Source organism: Mesoplodon mirus (assembly GCF_964341445.2).
Source record: "Mesoplodon mirus genome assembly, chromosome: 7".
NCBI lineage: Eukaryota > Metazoa > Chordata > Mammalia > Artiodactyla > Ziphiidae > Mesoplodon > Mesoplodon mirus.
In genome coordinates, this window is record NC_138983.1 from 136,649,546 (window position 1) to 136,662,281 (window position 12,736).

General features: G+C 44.4%; 1 protein-coding gene across 7 annotated transcripts in view; it reads left to right on the forward strand.

The window, feature by feature from the left end:
• APLP2 (amyloid beta precursor like protein 2) overlaps positions 1–12,736 on the forward strand; it is a 70,200-nt gene that overhangs the window by 16,553 nt on the left and 40,911 nt on the right. The gene's annotated exons all lie outside the window — the stretch shown is intronic.

Below are 12,736 nucleotides of genomic sequence, written 5' to 3' on the forward strand. Positions count from 1 at the left end.
TGCTGTGGCCTCTCCCGTTGCGGAGCACAGGCTCCGGACGCGCAGGCCCAGCGGCCATGGCTCATGGGCCCAGCCGCTCCGCGGCATGTGGGATCCTCCCGGACCGGGGCACGAACCCGCGTCCCCTGCCTCGGCAGGCGGACTCTCAACCACTGCGCCACCAGGGAGGCCCTGATAATTTTTTTAAAAATGCATCCTCATGGGCTTCCCTGATAATTTTTTAAAAAATGCATCCTCATGGGCTTCCCTGATAATTTTTTTAAAAATGCATCCTCATGGGCTTCCCTGGTGACGCAGTGGTTGAGAGTCCCCGTGCCAATGCAGGGGACGCAGGTTCGTGCTCTGGTCCGGGAAGATCCCACATGCCGCGGAGCGGCTGGGCCCGTGAGCCATGGCCGCTGGGCCTGCGCGTCCGGAGCCTGTGCTCCGCAACGGGAGAGGCCACAACAGTGAGAGGCCCGCGTACCGCAAAAAAAAAAAAAAAAAAAAAAAAAGAAAAAACATTTTCAGCATATTATGCTTTATTATTTCAAGAAAACTAAAAACAACTGAACTGCACAAAAGGATTTGTGCAGTGTATGGAGAAAGTGCTTTGACTGATGGAACGTGTCAAAAGCGGTTTGCGAAGTTTCGTGCTGGAGATTTCTCGCTGGACGTTACTCCACGGTCAGGTAGCCCAGTTGAAGTTGATAGCGATCAAACAGAGACATTAATTGAGAACAATCAGTGTTATACCACTCAGGATATAGCCGACATACTCAAAATATCCAAATCGAGCATTGAAAATCATTTGCACTAGTTTGGTTATGTTCATCGCTTTGATGTTTGGGTTCCATGTAAGTTGAGAAAAAAAGCCTCTTGACAGTATTTCTGCATATGATTCTCTACTTAAACATAATGAAAATGTTCCGTTTTTAAAACAAATTGTGATGGGTGATGAAAAGTGGATACTGTACAATAACGTGGAATGGAAGAGATCGTGGGGCAAGTGAAATGAGCCACCACCAACCACACCAAAGGCCAGTCTTCATCCAAAGAAGGTGATGTTGTATATGTGGTGGGATTGGAAAGGAGTTCTCTATTATGAGCTCCTTCCGGAAAACCAAACGATTAATTCCAACCAGTACTGCTCCCAGTTAGACCCACTGAAAGTAGCACTCGACCAAAAGCATCCGGAATTAGTCAACAGAAAACGCATAATCTTTCGTCAGAATAACGCAAGACTGCATGTTTCTTTGATGACCAGGTAAAAACAGTTACAGCTTGGCTGGGATGTTCTGATTCATCTGCCGTATTCACCGGACATTGCACCTTTGGATTTCCATTTATTTCAGTCTTTACAAAATTCTCTTAATGGAAAACATTTCAACTCCCTGGAAGACTAAAAGGCACCTGGGACAGTTCTTCGCTCAAAAAGATAAAACGTTTTGGCGTATGGACACCAAGGGGGGAAAGCTGGCGGGGTGGGGGGGCTGCTGGTGGTGGTGGGATGAATTGGGAGGTTGGGATGGACATATATACACTAATGTATAAAATAGGTAACTAATAACCTGCTGTATAAAAAAATAAAATTCACCAAAAAAAGATTAAAAGTTTTGGGAAGATGAAATTAGGAAGTTGCCTGAAAAATGGCAGAAGGTAGTGGAATAAAATGGTGAATATATGCCGCGGAGCAACTAAGCCCGTGTGCCACAACTACTGAGCCCACATGCTGCAACCACTGAAGCCCACGTGCCTAGAGCCCATGCTCCGCAACAAGAGAAGCCACCACAATGAGAAGCCCACGCACTGCAACGAAGAGTAGCCCCCCGATCACCACAACTAGAGAAAAGCCCGTGCAGCAACGAAAACCCAATGCAGACAAAAATAAATAAATTAAAAAAAGAAACGGTGAATATGTTTTTCAGCAAAGTTCTTGGTGAAATGAAAAATGTCTTATTTTTACTTAAACACCCAAGGAACTTTTTGGCTTCTTTTGTTTATCATCCTAAGATGATAAACAAAAGAAGCATTTTAGGTGGTTGGGAAAATGATAGTCAACACTTCTCCAGTCTTTTAAAAACAGATTATTTTAATCTAGCTTATCTTTTTTAAAGAACCTACTTATAGGGTTTACTTCCAGGTATTTTTATATTGTCAGCCATTAAGTTCCTGCTTTCAGTTCTTTTGGGTATGTACTGGAAAGTGGAATTGCTGGATCATATGGTAATTCTATGTTTAACCTTTTGAGAACTGCCAGCCTCTTTTCCACAGTGGCTGCACCATTTTACATTCCCACCATCAGTGGCGAGGGTTCCAATTTCCACAGTTGCTGCACCATTTTACATTCCCACCATCAGTGGCGAGGGTTCCAATTTCCACACATCTTGGCCAACACTTGTTTCCTTTATTTTTTATTTTTTTGGATATGGTAGCAGCAGCAGGCCCCCTTGATTTGTCAGAGATTCTAGTCTCCCCAAGGGAGGCTGAGTGTGGGTTGTCATTTTGTCTTATACCCCTGTCTGTTCTCTGTCATCTAGAGGCACAGAGTTTTCAATGCTTCTTGAAAAGAGGAGAAAGTTGGCTTGAAATCACCTCTTGCAATAACGATTTATTACTCATTTTCAAGTGAATTGCAAACCACATTTCATAGCAGAACCTTCGCTGATTGGCTGATTGGACTCTGCCATGCCCCTCCCCCCTTTTGAAGAGGATTTCTGCTTAATGCTGTATGAATGTTTTTCCTTAGAGCAACTCTTTTTTTCTTCCCTCTCTGTCCCCCTCTCTCTCCCTCCCCCTCCGTGTCTCTCTCTGTCTCTGTCTCTGTCTCTCATAGCAACTCTTTAAGAAAAATGATTACTTGAGGCTTGATTAACTGCCTCAGGATCTACATTAATAAAATATCCTGCTGGGCTGTTGTTTTGGAAGATTAATCTTGTGAATTGATACAAGTCATTGAGACTGAGTGTTGGTTAGTGTTGTTTTTAAACAATGGAAATAGGACAGATTAAAATCAGATTAAAATGTTTTAAGTATTGATTTTGAAAGATTAAATACAAAGCACCGACTCAAAGCTGATAAGCTCCCAGCCAAGCTGAGCCATTACGTGTGTGTGGGTGTGTGATGAGTGAAGAAGCAAACTTGTCACAGGATGTGGGGAGTTAAGGCAGATTATAAATCCAGCACCAGTCCCTGGACGATTGGGTCCTCACTAAAATATCCCCATGGTGATCTGATACTAGGCGAGCAGCAGCTATGCCTGTCTCTGAAAAGCTATAGAAAATAAAATAGAACATGGACTCTGAGTCGATTTGAGGTAATGATATCTGTTGCAGTAAACATTAAGAAGGTAATGTTTTAGCTGTACCACTTCTAGCATTCTTTTTACTTGGTAATTTGTGAAGAGAAATTTCCTTTGGATATCACATCAGTATTGGAACATTTTGGAGCTTTATGGGAGAAAATGTTTGGAAGAAAGCAAAGAGACAGAGAAGTGATCAGAGAGGTAACATGTCCTATACAAATATAGGACCTCGATTACATCATTTTATACCAGCATAGGTAGGGTTCATTGTTGGCCAAGTAAAATAGTACCATGTTAAATATGACTGAGACTAAGGTGTGGCTCCTGTGATGTTATGTGAGGGTTACTATTAGTCTTATGTACGTTTGGAAATATTTGAAACCCGTTTTTTCCATAGGGCCAAAGAATTCACTTTAGCCTAATATGAACACTTGTTTTCATCCTGGCATCAGGCGTTAGAAGTGAGTTGCAAAAATTCTTCCATTGAGCTACTTAATAGCTGTTCCCAAGGAAGGTGAAGGGGGATCATTCTAATAGGCCAGCACGGATTGCCCAAATTTGGCTTGGGTACTAAGTTACCGGATAGTGTTATACTTAAATAGCTGCTTGGCCTGCCAGTTTTTGAAAGCTTCATGGTGAACTAGTTCTGATGACTTTGTAAGACTACTACTACTATAGAGTTTGGGAATCTTTCCTTTTATATTAGGATTATTCTGTTCTTGTGATGTCTCCCTTACCAGCCCGAGCCTCCATGTGGGTGAGAACTTGTGACTCTTCAGTTTGTTGTCTCTGGATCCTGCTCTAATAAGGCCTTTGCAAATGTGTATTGGCTCAAAGTCCTGTGTGGTGTGAGTACCATATCATATATACTCTATCTGTTCTGGCCTTTTTTTTTTTTTTTTTTGGTCTTTGGAAGACCTTTGGGTTTTGTTCTGTGGTTGTCAGAAGCCTGAGAGAGTGTCTTTCTGTTTTTGTTTCTGTTTTGTCTGTTTGTTAATGTCTCAGTCAGGCTTCTTTTACTATTTGTAGGATCTAAAGAGTTGGGGGATGGAGGCGGGTTGTCATCCTCCCCCACCCTCCAGCAGTTGGATAAAATAAGAACTTGGGCTCTTGGCACTGCTTTACCCACTTACATAACCCATACCAAATCCTTTTTAAGAAGAAGCGTCTCAAGGTCCTTTTTCCTGTCTGATTCCCGTTCGTTATTTTACTTGTAACCACTTGTCTCTTTTGCATGAGCCTGGCCTCTTTAGAGAAGCTTTTTTCTCTTTAGAGAAGCTTACCCATTTAGCCATCCAAGGACCCCATTCTTGGAAATGCCAGAAACTCTTGCTAGCCTTCATAACGGAAGAAAGGAAACTGCAGTTAAACAGAATCTACAGGTAAATGAAAAAAAGTCGTTCTGGTCATGTCTTCCCCTAGCACAGTGTTAGCTGAACACTTAACACAGTGCTGTCCAATAGAAATAAAGGCGAGCCACATATGAAATGTAACTTTTTCTAGTTGACATTTTTTTAAAAAGCAAAAATAGGTGAAATGAGCTTTAACAATATAGTCTATTTAACTCAGTGTATCTTGAGATATTATCATTTCAACATGTATAATCTCCTGGATGAATGCAGAGGCTTCCTAAGTGGCCTCCTTGTCTCCACCTAATCTTGCCAAATCACACCCTCTCCCCTTCTAAAATATGCCTAGCAGGGTCGTTCTGGTGCTGGCTCTGGAGGAGAACCCTGGCCCAGTTTCCTTGGGGAAACGGTTTTGGAGACTTAGCCGTCCACTCCCCGCAGCCCCGCGCCTACCCCTGCCGCAGCGCTTCTCAGATGCCAGCGCCGTCTCCACTTCCTTACGTCTTGTGCATAATGTAAGTGTTACACTGTAGGTCTGGGCTTCGCTCGGTCTGGATCCGGCCTCTAAGACGGTGAGCTCCCCAGATACTTAGACTGAGTCTTATTCGCTTACCCAGCGTATTCATTTGCTAGGCTGGCCATGGCAAAGTACTGCAGACTGCGTGGCTTAAGCAGTTGAAATTTATTGTCTCACTGTTCCTGGAGGCTGGAAGTTTAAGGTCTACGTGCTGCTGGGTTATGCTCCCTCTGAAGGTCTGAGGGAGGGTCTGTCCCAAGCTTCTCTTAGCTTCTGATAGTTCTTGGCTTTGGGCAGCATAACTCCCATCTTCACACGGCTTTCTCCCTGTGTATGTGTGTCGTCTCTTACATTTTTCCTCCTTTTATAGGGGTGCCATTCAGGTGGGATTAGAGGCCACCCCACTCTAGTGTGACCTGATCTTAATTACTGATACCTGCAACAACCTTATTTCTAAATAAGGTTGCATTTGGAGGTGATAGGGGTTAGGACTTAAACATGAATTTAAGGGGGGCACAGTTCAGCTCATAACTCCCAGTGACTAGCATATTGACTGTAACATAACTGTAAAATGATCAAATGAAATAACCTGAGGAAAGGATCAGAATTTTTTTTTTTTTTTTTTTTTGCGTTACGCGGGCCTCTTACTGTTGTGGCCTCTCCCATTGCGGAGCACAGGCTCCGAACGCGCAGGTGCGGCCGTGGCTCACGGGCCCAGCCGCTCTGCGGCATGTGGGATCTTCCTGGACTGGGGCACGAACCCGTGTCCCCTGCATCGGCAGGCGGACTCTCAACCACTGCGCCACCAGGGAAGCCCAGAATTTTATTTTCTTAAAGGCATTATGTTTAAATAATCAAGATAGAAGCTCTCAATTTTATTAATACTTCTCATCTCTAGTTCTCAAATATATTCATAGTTAGTGGCTTTTGAATTGTTGCACCTCAAGAGATGCAGGTAGAGGGACTTCCGTGACGGTTCAGTGGCCAGGACTCTGCACTCCCAATGCAGGGGGCCCAGGTTTGATCCCTGGTCAGGGAACTAGATCCCACATGCTGCAACGAAGAGTTTGCATGCTGCAACTAAGACCCGGCGCAGCCAAATAAATAAATAAATATTTTTTAAAAAGAGAGAGAGATGCAGGTGCAGGGTTCTAGCTCTGACTCTGTCCTGGTGAGAGAATGAATAGACCAACAAGGACAGAGAACAGGAGAGAAGAAAAGATGTCCATGCAGACTTGATGATGGACCTAGTGACAGAGCCAGCAGACCAGAGAAGCTGGGACCTAAATGCAGGGACACCCGCTAAAAGCAAGCTGATGTGCAGAGCAGACCTTGAATGAGGGATGGAAGCATCAGGATGAGGCTAATGGCAGGGAGGGGTTGAAACTAAGCATGAGTCATCAGGCCCTGAATAGCGCACCTCACCCCACCTCGCCGCACCTCAGGAGGAAACTTCAGGTTCCTCAGGACACCAGGCCCAGCAGAACATGAGGCACTGACAGGGGAAAGGCTCCCTTCCTAGGCCCCGCAGACCCGCAGCAGCCAGGCTCGGGGGCCCCAGTCAGGGAGGGAGCTGAAGGGTCCCTCTCTGGACAAGCTCTGTCCCTGTACAGCACGGTCCCTTTCCTAAACGCTGAGTTAGATGACTTAGGGTCGCCAGCCCCTTCAGGAACACCTTGAACAAGAACAAAACAGATGGGGGAACAGCAGCTTAAAGACCGTGCAGGGAACAGGCAGGTAACTTCGGTAGGCTCTTGATATTTACCTCAGAGAGGAGAGGTGGTTTCCTCTGTGAAATAATAGTTTGCAATAAAAAAAAAAGCCTTTCCGAGAACAAGGAAGAGTTCTTGGTGGTTAGAAATGTGATACCAGACATTTAAAAATCTGGTTAGAAGTCGTTCTGAAAGGGAACAAAAGGAATCTAGAAAGGAAGAGGTAAGAAAGGAAGAAGATCAATATAGGAGGTAAGATGCGGCTGGTAAGAATTTCAGAAAGAGGAGAGAGGAAACCCAGGACTGAGTGTTGCCACGATGATGTGGCCCACTGAGCGCTCGGGCAAGTGAATGACAAACACTCAGACCCAGGCCTATTCGAATTGAATCTCAGGATACCGAAGATTGGTAAGATTTCACTTCCGTGTAGGAAACAACCAGACCTGTACAGAGGACGAGGGGCCACACTGGCTTTAGATGTACCAGCAGCAGTGCTGGAAGCTAGATGGCCTCAGCTCCGTACCTTAAACTGAGGGGACACTGCGTCCAGGTTACAGTTTAGTGCTTGTCCAAATTGCCAGCAAAGTGTGTGCGTCAGATAAAAGTCTCACGTGTGAAAGTTTTCGGGAGGCTGTGGGAAGCGGGGAGCCACTGACACAGGCGGTTGAGTCACGAAGGGGCGGAGCACTGAGTTGGGAACAGGAGAAAAGGGGGAGGAGTTTTCAGGACGGCTGTGATCAGTCCCAGGAGTGGCGACTGTGCGCAGGCCTGGAGAGTCATCAGCGCAGTTGAAGCGGGAAGACGGTGCCTTGTCTTCAAGAAGAGGGATCAGAGCCATCCAGTCTTCTCTGCAGATCTTCCTGGCAGGCTGAGTGCCAGCGGTCAGTACAGGCAGGTGAAGGAAGAGATGGCCTTGCAGAGGCCGAGGGAGGAAAATAGAAGCCTAAGGATGGAGCTGGAACTATATAGTACCTTTTAGTGTCGTAATCATGTAAATAGGAGTATTGATTGGACCAGCGGAGCAAGGGGAAGAAGGTGGGTGAACATAGGGTCTGGTGGTTTAAGAATTCAATCCTTTAGAATAGGAAGTCGATCGATGATGTCCGGACTGAAAAGGTATGGAAGTAAAGCTTGTCATTTAGAAACGTTGAGGCATAAATAGTGGGAGAAAAGGCTGGAAGGGCCGCCTTGGGCTGGAGGACTCTGCGAGGAGCCTGGTGTTCGGTGGCTTTTCAGGCTGGGCACGTGGACTCAAGTGGCAAAAGATAAAAAATGGAAACTTGCCATGCTGCCTGAGTTGTTTTCATTTTACTTGTCATTCATTACAGATGTACTTACGTGGAGGCTAGCACAGCGTTAATCATTTAGAAATCGCTGCTGAGCGGTATCTGCTTACTTCTTACTAATTTAACTAAATATGTTGGAGAGAAAACAAGAGCACAGCCTTCAGCCAGTCAGACAGTCACCTCCTTGGGTGTGAATGATTACCTACTAGGTAGTTGGTGCTGTTTCCAGGCGCCGAGGCCCCCCACCCCCCCACAAACACAGCCCCATCCCCCGGCAACCTGCATCCTGTCGGAGGGAGATGTGCAGTGCTGGTGAATGAGCAGGTGAATTCCCATTGCTGGAGGGGAAAACAAAACACCGGCAGGGTGGGGCCTGTCCTTGGGAGGGGCCCCCAGAGATGCACATTCGAGCTGGGTCCTGAAAGGTGAGACATGACAGCTCAGGGAAGAGCAGGAGCAGATGTTCGAGGTGCAGAGCCTTGAGGCAGGAGAGACCCTGGCTTGTGCCCAGGAGGGTGGCAGATGGGTTGATGGAGGGAGTGGGGAGGAAGCAGGGGTCGTCAAGAGTTGGAATCTCTTGGAACACGAGAGTGAGTGATGTGTTCTGCCTTGAGATGATTCAAAATGCTGTGGTCGGAGCGGGTCTCGGAGGGCAGGGTGGACATAGCTCCCCAGGGGCCCACCTGACCAGTGGAACAGAAGTGCTCCTGGGCTTTCCCCTCTGGGGGGCGTTCACACACACGTTTACATCCTTTTTATTTATTCTTTTTACTTGGGCGTAGCTTTTCCTGCTCTCCTTTATGCATTTATTTAGTAGTTAGGTGGCTGGTACCCAGGAAGGCTAATTAACGGCAGAGACAGCAAGCAGTAAGCATGCTGACTGGCAGCTCATACTCGCTTTATTCCTTTATTTTTTTAAATTGCTGATAATTACAATAATGTGCATGGGCATGGGTCCCAGACAGGAAGCATGGTTGTCTGCAGGCAGATCTGGTGCGAGCTGATAATACAGTATTTACTTTTACATTTAAATGCTGCATAAATCATGGCAAAGATGCCTTTCTGACTTGATTTGAACTTGGAGAGGGTGGAGCTCTTTCATATTTGTGTTATTTTCATAGCTGTTTTGATGGACATTAGAAGTTAGTGTGATTTGTTACATCAAGATTGGTGTGTGAATATTGCTTGACCTAGTAAACAGTGAAATGTTTAGCAGAATAGCATATGGAAATAGCTGATTTTGTATTTTTAAACGTGCATTTCCTCTCCCTGCCCTGTGAATGTCATCCTGGCAAATTGTCTTATTTTCCATTTATAAAGAAAGAAAGATATGGGTTATTCACGGAGGAATTTCTGCCCTTTCTTGCCATTCAGCGTCACAGAACCTTAGAAATACAGTGCTAACTCTTTGGTTTTCATGGAATAGTAAAGCTAAGAAAAACATTTTAGATAGATAAAGCTGTCAGCTCTTAATATTATGGAAGGAGCATTTTTAAAAAACAGACTCCCATTTATGACTGCTGCCAACCTATGAAAAACATTTTAAAGCAAAGGTAAAAAAGAAGAGAACCTTAGAATTCAGGACAGTCACTTCTCAAGAGAGGACAGTTAGCAGCTCAGCACCTTCTGCATTCACGTGCGCACATGCTCTCTGGACCTTTCTTACTTGCCTAAGACCTGTTGTTACAGACCTTACCAGGCAAGTAAGGTGTTAGGGAACCCCTGCTTTAAATTTAAAACACCAGTAAAAACTGTCCTAAATATTAAAACATGGATGTTTGCAGCTGCATGGATTTTTCTTATCTTTTCCCAGGTAGTGTATTAAAGGAAAAAAGATCCAGTGAAATCAGTTCAGATGTCTGACATTGGCCGTTGATGTTTGTGGTTGTAACATCTTTCAGTCAGAGCATTTCAGCCAAAGCTGACATGTTAGATAGTTTCCCAACTTAACCTTGGTAAAAATCACTAAGTTGAGTGTTTATTTTAGTGAAATATTTCTATCTGAAGAATAGAATTTTTTGAAAGAGGTGTGATTTATTGTTTCAAGTGCATGAAATATTTGAAATATGCCCCCAAATTACCTAATTTTTAATGACTGACTTAATGCCTTGAAAATAAACAAAATATTATAGAGCATCAAATCAGCCAGAAGTAAGCTTATAACTTCTGAGAATGTTGCCAGGTTTGTGCTTGGATATTCAACAGAAAACTCCCCATCATTTGTAGTATTTCTGTCATCTGTGAATCAATAAGAATGACTTAGAATGAACATATTTAATGACTAAGATTTAAGCATTTGTACTTCTGGGTGTTTGTTACTTGAAATCATTTCAGCCTTTTAAGGTTTAGGAAACATGCCTACACACACCCCCGCCAACCCTGTCTAGGCTGTTTATGTAGCAGGCTCTTGGTTGCTGCCTGAGTAATACTGGCCAACGAGTGCCGAGGGGAAGACCAAGTTCATACCATGGAGATCCTCTGATGTTAATATTCATGCTCCATCCTCCTGGCTTTCTGACCTTCGCAGGTAGCAGCCTTCAAAGCATGACATATTACTGCTTTTGTTTGGAATCATGCAGATTTTTATTCAGCGAGGAAGCTGTCTTTGTTTGCAAACCACATTTCTCATGCATCAGGAGCTTTAGGAAAGTAGACTTCTGTCTGCCGTAGTGTGAGCCAAAGCTAATATTGTGGGTGTCATTTATTGTAATACCTAACATTTGGGTAACGCCATATTTATGTTGCCCAAAAGTGAAAACTGGGGTCAGGAGAGAAACTAAATAACCTCCATGAGGCTACTTAGATTGTAAGTCAAGGGAATATCCCTCAAGAAAACAGATTTGGAGAAATAACGTAGTGCTTTTTTGATCACAGCAGTGTCTCCATAGAAAACACAGGTTCATTTAGACCTCACTTTCATTTGGCTGGAAGCTGGACCAGAACTAGGAAGCCAGCAACCGCCCCCCCCCCCGTGATTTTCTTTTAAAGCAGTATTAAATTGTCATGTAAACATTTGGTGACTGAATTCCCTCAAAATAAAATGTGGAGTGTGAATGCAGCCCTCTTCAGGTGTGTCCAGACTTCAAAGGTAGAGAGGGAATGTGCAGCCTTCACCCCATTTCATGGGTTTGGGGAGGATGCCTGGTCACGTGGTGTGCCCATGACTGAAGCCCTGGTTCTTGTAGCCAGAGAAAATGAGACCTTCAGGAGCCAGCCGCTGCTTACGATGCTAACGTTTGAGTCGGGTGTTACGCTTACTGCTACGTGCATTCTCTTAATTTAATCCCACAACAGCCCTGAGAGGAATAGTACGTCAGTAGCCCTGTTTTACAGATAAAGAAACTTAAAGCCTGATACTAATAGCCACCAACACTTGAAGAACTCCTGTGTAACAAGCACTGTTTCAAGCACTTTACGTGTGTTAAACTCATTTAAACCTCAAAACAGCACTATGGTGTGTAGTTACTATTGTCCTTATTTTGTAGACAGGAGACTGAGGTCCAGAGAGGTTAGGGAACCTGCCCAACGTGGCACAGCCTGTCAGTGGTGGGGCTGGAACACGGTCACGGTTTGTCCACCTCGTACAGCCCGTGCTCTTCACCATCACATCACGTACTTCCTCCAGGGTCAGGAGTGGAGGGAGAAGGTGATGGCTGGCCGAGCCAGGTCCCTAGGACCTCTGTTCCCGAGGAGGTCAGTTTCGTGGAATTCCCATAACAAGCAATTGGAAAGAAACACAGGAGCCTGTAAAGAACTTGTTCACTTGAGAATTTTAGATCCATAAACACTGTTCTGTCTTTTTTTTTTTTTTTTTTTACTTGAAAGTGTTTTATGTATTTCAGTAACTTCCTTTGTAAAAGACTCTTAGCTCTCATCTTAGAGACATGTACAGAAAGACAGACCTCTCTTAAATCTTGGTGCTTGGATCCTTACCAGTGTAATCCAGATGGACAAATTACCACGTTCCTATAAAAAGCCTTGGAGACACTCTAAACCATTTTCAGTCTTGGAAATGATACATCATTTATACTTTAATATTTGCAGCTCTAATAAAAGCAGGGATTATTTGTATAAATTACTGCCTATGAAAATGATACCTAACAGCTGGCATACATCAGTGGAAGAATAATGGCTGGAAGAATAATGGCCTTTTACATTCAGAGTTTTTCTGCCTCACCCTAATTCACAAGCTTCTAATTAGAATTAAGTTCAAATGTTAATAACAAAAAAAAAGCCGAGGATTTTCAGTTGGCGCAACATAAACTGTCACTTTTAAGAACAGGTTTCTCAGTTTGCTGTTCAAGCTGGAAAATGCTTAACAAGAATCCTGATATTTTATTAAATAGTGTGTTGAAATGTTTGAAGCTTGGAGCTTTTTTTTTTTTTTTTTTTTTTTGGCTGCAATGGGTCTTCGTTGCTGCGCGCGGGATTTCTCTAGTTGCGGCGAGCGGGGGCTACTCTTCGTGGCAGTGTGCGGGCTTCTCATCGCGGTGGCTTCTTTGGTTGCGGAGCATGGGCTCTAGGTGCGCGGGCTTCAGTAGATGCAGCATGCGGGCTCAGTAGTTGCAGCTCACGAGCCCCCTAGAGCA